Below are 13,738 nucleotides of genomic sequence, written 5' to 3' on the forward strand. Positions count from 1 at the left end.
TTTCAGCTCTCCTATTCCTCATTGAATTTGAGTAGACTATGGTTACTGTTAATATAATAGTGTTGAGTCATTTCATTTACCCTCATTAGGCCACCATTAGTTTTAGCTTAAAAAGCACTAGTATATTTCAAGTCTCCAGGAATTCTCTTGTGTTCCAAGAGCATTTAAAAATTATCAACCCCACAACTTGCCTCATCAAGCATTTCTAAAGCTCTTGGGTAGAAACTACCAGTCTGGCCAGCTTCTTAAATAAAGTCTGGCCTCAGTTGGCCACAGGTTAACGATTATAGTCGCCTTTCTTGTTGCTATTTGCATGGAGATATTGTCTTGCCAGTACCTTCAGGCATCCTAAGTACCAAAAAAAGATCCACACAAGAAACAGATGAAATTACATCCCTAAAGACCGAGTCTTCCTACTTGACCGTTAATGCTCGCACAAGTTTGGATGCAGTAACTTGCTCTTAGCTGAGATAGATATCCGATTTCCATATATTCTCCATGCAGGAGGACTTTAATATGACCTACACAAAAAAAAGAATTGCACATCTATGTGCAGGAGAATAAAAGGCATTACAATATTTCCAAACAGATATGGTCATCAGATTTACAGGGCTCTTATTGATTAAATGCTTTGAATTTTAATTGTGTATGTCCTCTCTCATTCTTGAAGACTAAGAAAAGACTACGTTTTCAGCAAAGCTGGAGGAGTCAAAATAGCTTTTTTTGGGGGTTGTTTTGTTTTGTTGTGGGGTTTTTTGTGTGTGTGTGTTTGGTTTTTAATAACAATTCAGTTAGGAAACATTACAATTTCTACACTCAAATTTGGAAACCCAGACCGCCCTTAAAAATAAGGGCATACACCACAGAATTAGTAAAAGTCAACCATAAAGAAACGGAAAGAAACTAAAAAAAAAAAGAGAAAATAAAAATTAAATCACTGCTATTTTCCCAAAAATCGCTAAGCTGAAATGTGGATGACCACATGATCTTTTTCACAGACCAGTTTATTTTCTAAAAATCTCACTGATAAAACACCTTGTAATAAAATACATATTCACTCCAAGGCAAAAGTTGGCTTTGTCAACTGCGTACTTTCAATTCCTTTGAACTTTAATGGGGGAACACAATGACTGCAGGCAAACTGAATAGCTATTATGTGAGCAAAGAACATATTTGTATTGTGGCAAGGAATGTTGGCTGTAACAGCAGATTTTCCCTCTACTTTGGACTCAGTACCATGTGATCATTTACTTCTGCATGGGTGACAGATGGGCTGAAGACTCTCATCTTGTCACATCGTTTAGCAGGCAACTTTTCTGACCGCAGAGCTCAAATATGCTCTCAGTATGAATACTGCACCTCGGCCTCCTAACCCAGCGTAAGCTATTGCCTGTAAGACATTACTCACCAAGACATATAAATCACCTCCCCTTTTGTTCCTCCATTTGTCTTAAAAACCAAACATTAAGAAGATTCAAGACATTTAGGTTTCTATAAAAATGTAGTTTACTACAATCCTAAGACAAAATCCCCACACTCTTAGAGATTTCCACTTACTAAGGCCACATAATTTACATCAGAAGAAACTGTAATTCAGCAGGGGGTTTGTTGTTGTTATTAATTACACTAAAAGAGTATTTGTTTATGATATTTCTGCTTTCCTATTGAGCCTCATTTTTGCTTAGGACTAGATCCTGCAAAGATTTCCATATATCATTAGAGCTTTCTCCTGTCACATAGGGATGGCTATATGTAATCAATAATGCGCACACAATTTTTTGCTCCACTGAAGCTTGCAGCTTCTCTGATGAGACGACTTTTGCCCCATGCTTTGTATGATCTGTACAGCAGTTAGCACAATTGAGCCTGATCCTGACCAGGACTTTGAAGAGTGCTGCAAAACACAAATGTCTCCGTGATGCAAAAATTTCTAAATTAATATTTCCATTTGAAAAGAAGTAAAACAGAAAGAAATCAGAAATGCTTCCTCGTTTGGATTGTTAGAAACCTGAATGTCCAAAAAGAAAAAACAGTCCACTTGTCTGCATGTACTAAGATTTCAGTGTGCCATTAGATATGACTCTCCAGAAGTATGAGATTGCCCAGTGTTACACCTTCAAAAAGTTACTAGCGGCTGCCATAAAATTGGAAGCATGTCTACTGATACCCATCTTTTGAAGATTCACAAAGATTTTGAAGATGCTTTTGAAGGTACACAACATACTCTGAAGAAAAGCATGTAGCTGCACTTCATCAACTAAAAGCAGCCAAGATCCTACCCAGTCCATCTCTGCACTGATTTTTTACTTCTAGAGCACAGAAATAGCATGGAAAAGAAGTGGCTTTGACTACGCAGTTGCAGTATTGAATGGCCAACTTCCTGCAGCAGACTCTGAAGTATAAAAATAGGCACAAGGCTAGAAAAATGGATGGCGTATTTCACAGGGAAGTGAGAGACCATGGTCCTGTGTCGTGCAATAAGCTGTATTTACTCTGCAGCAACTTTTTTTTTTTTTTTGAAAACACATCAAGAGAGACCCAAGACCTACCATCATCTGATTACTTAAGCATGTGATATCCGCAGGCTACAACTGACCCCATAATCCTAAGTACTCTGCAAACCCAAAGGCCAGAAGACTAACGTCATTTTATAAGATGAAGAATTGAGGCACCAAGAGATTAAATGATTTATCTGAAACCCCATGGAAACTGCTGTCCCTCAGCCAGACTTCACTGGCAGAACATCCCTTCCCTTCTCCTGCCCTCAAATACCAAACGCCAGCAGGGCAGGCGGCAGCAGAGCCTGCTCTCCTACAGCACCATCAGTGTTGAACACTGAGCATCAATGTGGTCTCTCCCACACAGATTGTCAGACATCTAATTGAGGTTCATAAGGCAACCAGAGCCAAATCAAAAGCTTCTTCCCTCCGACCCCCACATACATGCTCCACGAAAGGGAAGGTCCAACTCCCATCTTCCTCATCACATGCCTCACCACAGCTCTTGCACAGAAAATGATTCACTTCACTAAAACCAAAGAGAACTAATCCAGTGGTTTTCTTCTTCCTCTAGGGTAGCAAAGAGAATCACAGCACCTTGAGATCAAAAACTAGAGCTAGTTCCAGGAGAGGCGGGAGAGAGGGAAGGAAAGGACAGAGGGGAAAATCTCTGTTTTAGCAATGGCAAGCTGTCACTTCAAATTTTTTATCCATGCAAAGCACTGAAAGAGTCTCAACTTTACCTGTCCACCTGTCTTCCTTGAAATAATAGGACCTTAACTACCTTTCACATCTCTCTCCCACTGCAAAGTTTGGTTGAAATTTGCCAGCCGATGCAAAGTTTTTTAGGCTGTGGATGGAAGAGAAAAGGTACAGCAGGAACAAATAAACTCAACTTCTTATTACCCCTCCCCAATCTACACTCTAGAACTATTTTAATCGATTCTGTTACTAGTAATAAAGATTAGCCTCATGCCAGTCTTCATTTTATTTTAGGCAAAAGTGCATGGATATTCATCCACATGACATACCACGTACTAGCAAAAAAAAAAAAAAAAAAGGCAAAAAAAACCCAGCGTTTAGTGGTTTAGGGGAAAGTTGACATCTAAAGTCACCTCTGAGCACAAGGGCACCCACATGAAGTTGGGGCACATTTGCTATTCCACAAATCCAGCCTGTGTACACACACTAACCCCAAGTAAATTCAGCAGGGGCGGAGTACATTGTGCTGCTTTGACGAAGAGGCAAAAGCACACACACAGGCAATTACTACAGCGTAGCTGAAGTGCTGCAAGCCTGAGTTCACAACCTAGTTTTCTCCACGGTAACTTACTCATAAGCCTTGTGCCTGAGACCACATTACAGGAAGGACGATGTAAGGCAAAACAGTCACCCACTTCAGGCTCGCAGATTACATCTACAACATGCCTGTAAACGTGGGATGCTTCTTCAACAAGTAACATCTTTTATTAGATTAACCGATATTGCTGTCAGTTGGTTTTCTCCAAATTTCAGGCACTTTCTTCAGTTCAGAAGTCAATTTGAGAGTTTTGTTTGTAATTTATTGCTACAGCATGGCATGGAGCAAGACTGATGAACAGGGCATTTACTTACAGATTCTGCAAGTCTAAGACTTCAATTTTCTTTCCCAGAGATGGAGAAAACTGTTTTAAAAGTGTCAGAGAAAACTTTAAAGGTAGTTTCACTGAAAGAGTTCCTTTTAAATAAGTAATAGTATCTGTTGATGAAACTTTTTATTGATACTTTATCATTGCAAACAATGCACAGTGCTGATTCTGGTATAGCCGTCATTTATATACATGAAATACATGGTTTCTATTCAGTATGTAGCAGCACTTTTCATGTATTTCCTACAATTTTTGTATCATCACAAAAAAGCAGACATCTGTGATATTTTCTTCCTCTTTCCTCACAGGGAATTTCTGTATCAGATCAAAATACAGTCAAGTGTTAGACTTAAAATCATTCACTTCTGTTCTGGCAAACGCTATCCTCAATTACAACTGCAGCCCCAAACCTTAAGGACTCGAGCGAAGGGACATTCCCATAGTAAAAATAACATCATGGCCAAAAGTTGCGGCCACATCATGGCCTTTGTCTATTTTTCCAAGAGCGCTATCTAAAACATACATTAAAGAAGCACTGTCCGAAATATACTATTGACGCTTTCTGGCCACAGGTACTACGAGTAGTAGTTTCTCTCTACTATGTTCGTTCAAGAAAATATAGCGAAGAACAAGAGTAATTTGTAAATGCAACAGAGTTGACGTTTTCTACTTTACCTTCTTTCCTCACATGCAACCCAACTTACCACTCAGCCATTTTGCTAGCAATGTGGGCTTCCATTTCACATCCAAATTAAAATTTGGATGATACTTATTTCTTCTCTGAAGGCTTTACCAGTGGAATGGCTGCACTACTCAGGAGTACAAAGTCCAACTTTTTAAATGCTACAACCCATACGTACATAGCCCATACAGCAAATACTTCACATAAATTAAGTAATTGCTCCTTACTTTTTCTTACAACAAGTTTAACTGCACTATTTTATTTATCAGGGTAGGTGGTTATCTACTAGCAAGTCTAACTGAGTAAAGGTCTACTCACCGCACTTCTGTTCAGTGCAAAGCAAGGAAGCATCACTTTGGGAACCTGGATGCCCTCAGACAATTAAAAATCTATCTTTGGCACCACACTACCCAAACAGCACAAAATTATTCAGGAAGAGCCATTTTCTGTTTAAATGATCCTACCATCTGACACTTCTGTGAATGCCTGCAGCCAAAGTCTGAACCAACACTTTCATCCTTGTCCCAGCTCTCCCACCTGTATTTAAATATTCTGTTTTGTTCCCACATTCCAAATTCAAGTCAGGCAAACGAAAGCGCTGATGTACTTTTCTTTCTCAGTCTGCTTTGATTCTTTTCACGGATCCATTAGAACCAATTTTAGAAGTAACTCAAGGGATAAAATGGATGTAATTTTCCCAGCAGTATTAGTATCTAAATAACTATTACTGTTCCCAGCATTGTATTGCAACATAAAGGTATTTTCCCTGGCCAGAAGGAAACATGGAGCTGGCATGAAATTATAACAACTAAATTTAGGATATTGAAATTACTCAGAGGTTGAACTGGGGGGAGAAGGAGGAGACAATGCACACACTATTTACTTTTGACAGTGTGTTTAAAAAACTAATCACTCAGCTTTGCAGGGCTTATTAGGGCACCTAAAACATTCAACAGTTACACAGAAGTAAGTGGCCTGCTATGCTCTATATTGCCTCCATGTTTATAATCTCCTGTCAAATACTGTCAAGTGGCAAAGAGCCTTGAAGAAAGACAAAGGACAATAAGGAATCCCTAGCATGAAGTGTTTTAAAATCCGGGGGGGAAATCAAGCAAATTGCACCTCCTCTGTAGTAGGCAATTTACATTCCCTTTGCACTTCAGTAAGTTCAGTAAGTAGTAAAATATCATGAAAGAGCATCATCTTACTATTAAAATAAGCTGCTACTAAAGCAAGCTTTGAATATCTAAAGACAACATTTGTGTGATACTGTTCTTATAGGTAACCCATGGGTAATGGTAATCTAGGAGTACTGTTTTATCTGTTGCAACCAACAGCACAGAGTTAGCGAGCCTGGGAGCTTCTGGAGCCCCAGCTCCCCACACTGGAAGACAATGACTTGAGTCCCAGCATGGCTGTCAGTGTGGGGAGACGCATCTCGGAGCCAGCACCGACAGCTTCCACATTCCAGCTCCACCAAGCACATGCGTCACTCCCTCTGCGGTTAGAGATACCCAGAATATAACAATTCATTTCTCCCTCCATTTAACGCCCCCCCAAACAGTGCAGCTGTAAAAACACACACACACCCCCCTTTTTTTTTTTTTTTTAAATATACAGTCTGCTGCTCACAGACAGCACGAACCTATTTCCTAAGTCTGTCATGGAAAGTAACAGTCATTTTATAGCAAAACTTCACTTCCTCACCATAACAGTTCTAAATTTGTGGTACGTGGAGCTTTGCTCATCCTAAATCACGTCTCCGTCAAGGTACTTATAAGGTCTGTTACAAGACCTATAAAGCCTTTATAGCTGGAAAGCCTCCCAGCACTCAGGAAAAGCCCCCTGTCCCTCTTTAAGAAGGTACCCTCGCCAAACCACATCCCGAGCTGATGTTAGGGCTCTCTGCTGCTGAAAAGAAGATGAATCTTGTTGCTCTGCCAGGCTTTGCCAGGCCCTGTCCTTGTACCAGTTCTGGTTCTCAATGAGCTCTTCCACAGACAGATTCAGCTTATCAACCTACCCAAAATCTACCCATTTGTCGGTACAGTGCCCCATCACCCCACCAAGCCAAACTGGCTCACGAGGGGGGCAACAAGCCTCAGAAGCAGCACAAAACACACAGCTATAGGTATGTCCTTCCTCTTCTCAGCTGTTAGATCAGTCCTCCCACTCTGGGCATGATCTGGAGACAGTCAGACATTCTTCCTCAGTCTGGGGCGCAGTCTGGCATGCAAAATTATAAGAGCCCCACTAGACACAGGACTCGCTCTCAGCATCCTCTGACTACATTAAGAGAGAAAGAAAAATACATCATGTTATGGATGCATACAGCATCAGAATACCGCCTGTTAGAGTAATCATGGATACGTGAGGGCGTCCGCGTACCGCTTTTGCTCATAACACTAGAAAATACACACAATAGCCGAATAAAACTAAATACTGAATAGTTACTCAACTGTTGAGTATTTTGTCTGATATGGCTTTTAAAAACAAACCAACAAATCAACCAACCAGACTTTCTGACTTGGTTTACTGTAAGAGAATCTTAACAGCATTTCAGTTAACACATCTCCATGAGTTACACTAAGTACATGAGAGCACAAAGTCAGTTACAACTCTTGGCGAGGTTCCGGCTCTGTAACCTTTCTAACAATTAACAAGGGACCTGAATCAGAGTGCAGAGCTGCAACGCTCGGCCACCGTGGCTTACACATTGAGAAGTGATGCTTGCTCCCCTAGCCCAGGCCTCCTGCCACAGCAGGAGGGACAGCACTCATCTCCTCAGTCCCAAGCGCCCAGCTGCCTCCGGACTTCTCTGTCAGCAGGGCCCAGGGCACCCAGATCTTGTAGCATCCAGGAGGAGAGAGAACCAGCCAGACACCTCTCCCCCTCTGCAACACACCACCGGGCAGAAAGGCACCTCAAGAAAACCCCATTATTTTTTATTAATATATATACAAACGCCCATAAAGCTCAATTTCTGTTCAGTCACCATCTGAAACAACAACTTGGTTTGCGACACTGACAGCAATTAATTCTTATATTCTGTGCAGAAGATTCTGACTTCAGGTGAGAAATAAAATACCAGGAAGGGATGAGACGTAAAGCCAAATACAGCCTTGTTGCCGAGCAAATACTCTTCTTTGTTATAAAAATAGGGAGATGGGGGGGGGGGGGGGGGGGGGAGCAGAATACTTCCAAATTAAGTTTTCAAGATTATACATGAAAACAATTAAAAATTAATCATTTGTTGTGACATTATCCACATTTGCTGCTATTTTTAAACAATAGGGTTGAGAAAGAGTTATTTTCTACTACATTTGGCATCTTTAAAGCTCTTATAATAGTGATATCATGCAAATTGTAGACTCTCAGCATTCCTGTGAGACAGCACCTAAGACTTTTAGCTTTTCAGATTGCTAAAGACTGAAGAAAGAACCACAAGCTAATGTGTATACAAGTGGTCACTCAGCGTTGTACTACCAACCAGAGCTGGGTTGCTCTTCCACTGCAATTTAAACAGATACAGGCGCAGCTCCTGCACTGGTATTTGCAGGGTAGGGGGTGCCCAACCGGCCCCATAAGGGGACCTCGCTCTCCCACCCACCCCCTTCCCAAAGGGCTGTGTTCCACTCTGACCCCAGCACCCCATTTCCCAGGCTTAGTACTCCACGGCTCTGGGACGTACTGGTTCAAGCTGTCTGATCCAGCAAAAGTCGTCCCCCCTCAGCAGAATTGCTTCTTCTCCCGACCAGCCCAAGCCACAAACAGAGGCTATCTCCCTTTTCGGAAATGCGAGGTAGGGCGGCTTACTTGTCAAGACCAGAGAGACAGGCTGCCTCGCTTTGCTGCCGGTCCACAAGAGGTGGCTGCTGCAGAATGGCAGTGTACCCCGACTCCATACCGCCATACACCTCCAAGCAGCAGCTTGTTCTTGTGCACAGTCTGCACTGTAACACTCAGTAGCTTTAGTTTAACTTTCAGAAAACCTTCCATCAGTCCAGTATAACACTGAGCCCAGCAAAATAATCTAAGTCCTACGAACAATAAATCCAGGTCTGAGTGACCTCTATAACACCTACCACTAATTCACCAACTGGAAGATGGTTTGACGTTAGGTTCATTTACAGGACGCAATCTATACTTTTTAGGTTTCTCATGAAGGTAGTAGACCTTGCATGCTTAAATTTTGTCCACATTAGCCTCACCGGTAATGTCAGGATGGCTGTACGACATGCAGCTGTTAACAGAAAGAAGCTGTTCCAGGTGCCGTTTCAGTATAGCGTCCTACATAAAAGTATATCCACTTCTGCAATGATTTCAGCACTGTTTTTTCAAATGGTACAAAAATAGGCTCAGAAGTAGGTTTCAGACAAGGGATACAGAAGGGGCTCAGTCACAATTTTTATAGAAGCTGGAGGGGAAGAATTTTGATCATTTGGGAATCTGTAACCACAAATGTGATGACAGAAGAGCCTTAACCATTTTTTGTTCTGCAATAATAGAACATTTCTTCTTTTCACTAATACATAGCAAAATGTTGACTCCACATCTCCACTCTTACAAATAATTTAAAAACCAACACAAAATGCTAAAAGCAATATGAAAACAAACTGTGTTAACGCAGGCACATATGCTGCATCTCTTCTTGGACTGGGGGAGAAAGAATAGGAAAGCTAACTCTACAGAAAACGCATGAGTGACAGTTACATACAACAGTATCTAGCTCCACAACTGCCTTAAAATTAAGGTACAAAACAATTTAGAACATGTTAACACTTTAAAGACTGGAGGTTTGAGTTCTTAGACTCTCTTAGAAGTACATAAGTACCTTAAATGTTTTAATTCAACTCTCCAATTAATAAATACACTTTTTTTTTTTTCTCTTCTTCCAACTTTATGTAGCAGAGGAGGACAGCACTTAAGCGATTTTTTTGATTCTGGTAGCTTTCAGTGAAGTAGAGCACACAACAAACCTGACCGTTCCTCCTTTCCAGCTACACTGCCTGCACTTCTAAATGGTTCCAGCACAAATGCAACAGCTTCCCCATGTCCAGTCTGTCTTGAAGTCTGGTGCGCTGATCTTTGCTCCTACCCAGAGCTGAGTCATTGCAAAACAGGTCAGAAGCTTGCACATGCCTAGTAAGGTCATTCAGCAGAGGAGAGCACTCAAACCTATTCAGTCAACACCGTGCTAGCTGAATTTTTTCATGAGATAGCATGGTCTAGCAGGAAGTCATCAAATTGAAAAGTTTCCGGAGAGTCACATATACCTGAGGGAATTGCATAACGAGAGGGTCAAATGTAAAGCTTTGCTTCCTTACACTACCACAGCAGCTCTAAAACCCTGGTGATGAGAGCCAGTTGGATATAAGTTACATTGTTAAATTGATTTGCAAAGTTTGTGCCCCCAACAATCCAGTTTTAAAATCCTTTTACATTCTGAAAAATAATGGCCCAATTTTCCACAAGTGCTCAATATCCTGAAAGGCTGTTTGCGAACTATGCAAATACCTTACAGATGTTTGGGTAGCTCTAGGCTGCTTGTAGCAACTTGTATACATGGTGGAGATGAGGAAAGGGAGGGAAACAGGACACAAAGTACCACACATCTATAATACTAGAAGGCTTATACTTGCACCTATTCCAGCCTAGGAGAGCTCTTTCCTAGTTTAACTTCTGCCACTTTAGAAACTATCTGCACTGAACTAGAATATATGAACACAAACAGAGCAAGCACAACACAACTCCTATTTTTGTTTAAGAAAGGGAAAAAAGGTTGTTAGACCAAGTAACATGTTTTTAAATAAATAAATAAATAAAAAGCCACTCACTTCTATGCTCTACGAGAGCATTCATAGAGGGGACAGCCAGCAGTAGGTGTTCCAATATAGACAGCTCATAGATTAGATGCTGTTAATGATTTCCCATGCTTTTCTGGTTTTAGAAGTCTCTTTGTTTTGTTTTTAGAAGGAGTTTTTTTTTCTAAAACTGCTGTATCACGACATTCTTTCATTATTCCTACACCTTTTCTGAGGTGCTTTCCAACACTGCTCACAGTCAAATCCACCAAATACCAGTAGTTAGTTCTTAGCTTCAGGGTGGTACCTGCTGGAAGGCAGCTTCCACTGTTTTGCTGCCTGCCTGCCTGGTGTAAGCCTTTCTTCCTGCAGAGAAAACACTGCATTACTTTAAGTATAAAATGTGATGAAGCTTTAAAAGAAGGGTATACAGGGGTTGAGGGCGAGGGGAGGTCCTCCTATTCATTGGCCAGGCACTGAAGCTACCAGAGGTCAGAAAAGCTGAACTTCTTTATTTAAGCAAAAAGTCCCATTAAAGCCAAATGAGGTTGTGTTGAATAAGGGCCACAGGAATGAGCGCACAGTACGGTCTCAACTGGGAGCAAGTCAAAGCAAATTACGCAATGGCCGTCAGGAATCTGTGTACAGCTCTTCAGAGCCGCAGTGTAGGAGGAGCCCTGAAGCATCCTTAACCTTTGTCTATTTATGTCCCAGCACTGAGGCTCCTTCCGACAAAACAAGCCATGCTTTTATATATTTTTATTAGCCCAATTTATTGCGAACAGCTCTCTCCTCCTCTTCCTCTTTCCCCTCCCCTCCTTCCCACCCTTCCCTTGCCTCTCCCCTTGCCGTGTTGTGCTGTTTGTGTGGAAAAAACCGAGCTCCCGTCCTTGCCAAGAGTGACATCAACTCATTCTTATCCACTGATGTCCAGCAGAATCTTCCTCTGATAAACATTTTCTCAGTGTCAGAGCCCCAAGGTTACTGGCTGCACTTTGTTTTCATTGTCGCTTGTTTTCTGACACTTGACTGCTCCTTATACAATAAACCCCCACCCAACCTTGTCTTCGACCTGAAACCAGAGTGAGGCAGTGAACAGGACATTCCTCCAAGCTTACCCAGGCTTTACCGCCACCCCCTTTCCCTCTGGAACAAGAGTCTGTTTGTCTCTCTATGAACAATAAAAAGCTGATGCTGCAGAGAAGCAAAAAAAATAGGAACAAAGCGTGTGCAAAAAGCAATTCAGGAGTCCAGACCTATGGATTTTTGACCTTGGTTTTCTTTTTTCTTAACAGATTTGCTTATATTCTTGTTTAGCATGCTCAAAAGTCAGTGAGAGGCATAGCTGATTAATGAGCTGATGTACCTTTCCTTGCACAGCAGCACTCTCCACCAAGACTCAGCAGTATTTGCTCAAATCTGGCATCTGTGCTGCCTCATGCTTCTGTGCTCACCCCCATCTGATAAAGCACCTCAGATTTTTTTTTTCTCTTCTCCCCTCCCTCCTTTTCCATCCTCTCCTCACAAGACACCAGCCTTCTGGAGCAAAGGGAAGCAGACAATCCTTTTCCTTGCACACTCTCCTAGCATTTTACCCACGCTGACATTTATTTGAAGTACATCAACCCGTGCCTTCAGGCAACTAGTGCCAAATGAAATGCATTACTGTTTTGTCCCACCAACGTGGGATCCACGGACAATCTAGTAAAGCAAGGAGGAGACAAGATTTTGACAAAACCAACAGTCCTGAGTAGAAGTCAAGAGCCCTGAAATGTCTAGCAGTGAACAAAGAATGAAAACAGACACCTTTTAGCCTGGGATGGCTCCTATCTACAACTCCGGGGAAGAGGGAGCACTCGACAGAAACTTCAACTTACAGGACAACAGATACATTGCATCTACAACTGCATCCTTCCTTGGGTCATCGTGGAGGAAGGAAAATCCATTTGTACAGTTTTCCAGAAGGAAAAGTCTGCTGTAATTGGAAGGAGATGTTCTGGTAGCATCAACCTACAGACTCCTGCTTTCCTAGGAAACTGGTCCTAAAACCTCTTCTGGTGTTCAAGAAAAGGTTGCAGCTGTTCTGCACAGCTTAGAAAAACAATGTCCTTTTAGCCTATATGTGACAGAATAAAGGTCAATTACCTTCAGAAAGCAAGTGAAGAAAAAAAACCTACTTTAGAATATTACCATTAACACATAACAACAGTACTAGAGCATTAGAAGTACTGAGGAAAACAGACATAGAAAATTACTCCCTGCCACCATCACTTATAGGAATCTGCTAGAAGAAAGAAAGGGAAGACTTAAAACAAAGCATAGGAATCCAGTGTTCAGACAGGCCAGTCAATCTGTCCTTTGTTTTTCCAACTTCTCCAATTCTCACTGGTGCAGCTAATATCACTTGGATCCAGCCACTCCTTCAATTCACAAACGTTAGCAATACTTGCTGCCACAGGGCTACCTGCAACATCATCTTGCACAACAGCAAGCTCCTTCCTCGTGTAGTTCCTCTCTGGTTTTTATGCTTCCTTTACTCTGTTTTCTAGTTCAGACAGAAAATGTTAACAAGGCTGCTCCTCAATGCATAGCCCCATTTTCTAAAAGCCTTGACTGCTCGCATTGAAGTTCATGACCGCGTCAGTGCCCTACACAAGCAGGCACAGAGTAAAAGTAATAACCATAGTCGAGGTCAAGCAAGAAATAAGTTCTCAAACAAACCATGAGGAAGGAACATGCAGGCTTTCAAATATACTTCAAACAACAAAGGAGACATATTTTAAATCAGTTTCTAATGAGAAGGTTGCTTATCTTTTAGAAAGATGTTTGGGAAGATCAAGGTCTTATTTCCCCTTTACATAAGAGTTCTTTCAAAGCCAGAAAATATTTGTAGTAGTTTAAAAAAAAAAAAAAAAGGCATCAGCTAGCCTGCAAATACATGCTTTGCAAAGAAGAGTCCAGTAGATTAATCTATGTTCTACTTATTGAAAGGAGAGAGGGAGTGCCAGTAGGACAGCCATCTAAATGAATGGAAATTCTCCTCTTGCCTTGGAGGCCTAATAAGATATTACATCACTACTGCAACAGATTGCCCTCAAGGTTAACCAGTCACTTTTCATGACTGAA

The 13,738-nt window shown here is 41.5% G+C and overlaps 1 protein-coding gene and 1 long non-coding RNA gene across 2 annotated transcripts in view; both read right to left on the reverse strand.

Moving 5' to 3' along the window:
• BORCS5 (BLOC-1 related complex subunit 5) overlaps positions 1 to 13,738 on the reverse strand; it is a 75,514-nt gene that overhangs the window by 27,508 nt on the left and 34,268 nt on the right. The gene's annotated exons all lie outside the window — the stretch shown is intronic.
• Positions 5,047 to 10,445, reverse strand: LOC142065689 (uncharacterized). The gene is made up of 2 exons (XR_012663501.1): positions 9,788 to 10,445; positions 5,047 to 7,094 (listed from the first exon to the last, which is right to left on the reverse strand). It is a non-coding gene; the product is annotated as an uncharacterized LOC142065689 (long non-coding RNA).

This window comes from Phalacrocorax aristotelis, chromosome 1 (genome assembly GCF_949628215.1).
Source record: "Phalacrocorax aristotelis chromosome 1, bGulAri2.1, whole genome shotgun sequence".
NCBI lineage: Eukaryota > Metazoa > Chordata > Aves > Suliformes > Phalacrocoracidae > Phalacrocorax > Phalacrocorax aristotelis.